Here is a 2,401-nt window from a genome sequence, read left to right on the forward strand (position 1 = left end):
TTTTCGGTGAGTAAGAACTATACTTGCAACGTAACCATTTTAATAAATTTTTAATTCACCAACTTCTGCTTCCCATCAATTTTTGGCGCTGTTGCCGGGGAGTTGCAATAGAGTGCTAATTTTATTAATTAGAATTTATTTATTTGAATTTTATTTAATTTTGCTACTATGAGCTACATGTTTCTTCCGTCAAATGACGCGTTCACTTCCTGATCCGCGCTTGCTAATATTCGATCCTGAAATTGAAAGGACTATTTCACGAATAAGGCGAGAACAGCGTAGGTTAGCCCGCTCTGAGGGCGGATCTGAAAGTGAATTTGAGGAAGAAACCAGCCCCCGTTCTACTGATTCGGTTGTTTTACGTGCAGAAAACATGGCAGCTAGAAGAGTTACCATTCAGGAGGAAGGAGCTCCTGATTTTACAATGCAACCGTTTTGAGCGCATCATCTAGCAGTAGCTACGGATTTTGAAATAAAGACCACACTGCTAAATTTGATGCCCAAGTTTCATGGCCTACCTGCTCAAGAGCCTATCAAGCACTTGAGAGATTTCCAGGCAGCCTGTTCTACTGTCAGGCGTGATGGCACTGATGAAACTTCAATTCTGCTGAAAGCTTTCCCGTTCTCTCTTGAGGGAAAAGCAAGAGAGTGGTACTACACTCAACCTATAGCAAATGTATCCAACTGGGATACACTCAGAAAGGAGTTTCTGGAGAAATTCTTTCCATCTGAAGTTACTGATAAACTGAGGAAGGATATCTCTACAATTGTTCAGGATGACAATGAGACTCTCTTTGAATACTGGGAGCGCTTCAATAATCTTCTGGAAGCATGCCCCCACCACATGATTGACAAGATCGTGCTACTCAGCTATATCACACAAGGTATGAGGCCCCAAGATAAGACCACATTGGAAAGTGCCAGCAATGGGTCTATGAAGAAGTACAAGACCACTGATAAAGCTTGGCAATTGATCAGTGATTTAGCTGAATCTACTCAGAACCACAGACAGAAGCCAGGCCGTTCAAAAGCCGTTGCAGAAGTATCTTCTGGCATAGAGACTGCTACTCTAAATCGAAGCATCTGTGAGATGACCAACCTGCTGAAGCAAATGCAGTTGAGTCAACAAGCTCAGTAAACTCAACCGCAGCAAAACCAACAACTAGTTCCACAAAGAATTTGCGGAATTTGTGCTGATTACAGCCATTACACTGATGAATGCCCGCAGCTCCAACAAGAAGACAATATGGTGGCATCCACTCACAACTTTTATGACCGCCCCAACCAAGGGTACAATCAAAGTGGAAATAATAACCATGGATGGCAGGACAATTCAAACTAGAATTGGAGAGACAACAATAATAGGGGAGGCAGAGATAATCAGGGAAATTAGAGGTGGAATAATAACAACAACAGGCAGCAAAATCAACTTTACCGAGCACCTCACCTGAGGCAAAACCAAGGACCACCGAACAATCAGCAGCAAACCTCTTAATTTACTCATTCTTCTGTATCTTCTAATGAAGATTTATTACAAGCTTTTGAGAAAAGACAACTGGCCATGGAAAATACCATCGTGAATAGTATTAACGCCAGTCTGAATGGTTTCACCTTTACTTTGCAAGCTTTTATGACACAACTTGGTTCAGCACAAAATTCTAGTAACCAACCTTCAAGCACCACTGGAATCCCCTCTCAACCATTACCCAATCCAAAGGGAGGCATTAATGCCATCACCCTGAGGTCCGGAACCACACTGTAGGAGAGGAATCAGGAGGAACCAAGCTCACCAGAATACGCCTCAGCTGAAGAGGTGGAAGAAATCGAAGATGTTGAAGAGGAAGAGGACATACAGGACATAGCTGAAGAGATAGCTCAACCACAGGAAGAAGCACAAAAAGACGCAGGCCCCTCAGAAAACACTACTTCCATTCCATTTCCACAACTTGCAAGGAAGCCCAGGAAGCAGCTGGAACCTGATCCTAAAATGGTAGAAATATTCAAAAAGGTTGAGGTAACTGTTCCCCTTTTTGATGTTATTCAGCAGGTACCTAAATATGCAAAGTTTCTAAAAGACTTATGTATCCATAAAGACAAAATTAATGAATTAGAAACTATTCCTTTAGGTAGTTCTATATCTGCTTTAATGGGAGGATTACCTGAAAAATGTAGTGATCCAGGTCCTTGCATAGTTAGTTGTACTATTGGTGGTGTAGTAATTTATGATTGCATGTGTGATTTAGGAGCATGTGTCAGTATAATGCCTTTGTCTATATATGATGTTTTAAGGCTCCCTCCCTTAAAAAGGTCGGCAGCTCGTTTTGTGTTAGCAGATAAAAGCATTATTACAGTGGTTGGAGTTGCTGAAGATGTTTTGGTGAACATTAAAGGGCTCACATTT

The 2,401-nt window shown here is 41.6% G+C and overlaps 1 non-coding gene across 1 annotated transcript; it reads right to left on the minus strand.

The window, feature by feature from the left end:
* Positions 1-742: 742 nt before the first annotated feature.
* Positions 743-850, minus strand: LOC148579779 (small nucleolar RNA R71). Its single transcript, XR_015896630.1, has one exon. It is a non-coding gene; the product is annotated as a small nucleolar RNA R71 (small nucleolar RNA).
* Positions 851-2,401: the final 1,551 nt, after the last annotated feature.

The sequence above is a fragment of the Arachis ipaensis genome, chromosome B10, assembly GCF_059453495.1.
Source record: "Arachis ipaensis isolate K30076 ecotype BB chromosome B10, ASM5945349v1, whole genome shotgun sequence".
NCBI lineage: Eukaryota > Viridiplantae > Streptophyta > Magnoliopsida > Fabales > Fabaceae > Arachis > Arachis ipaensis.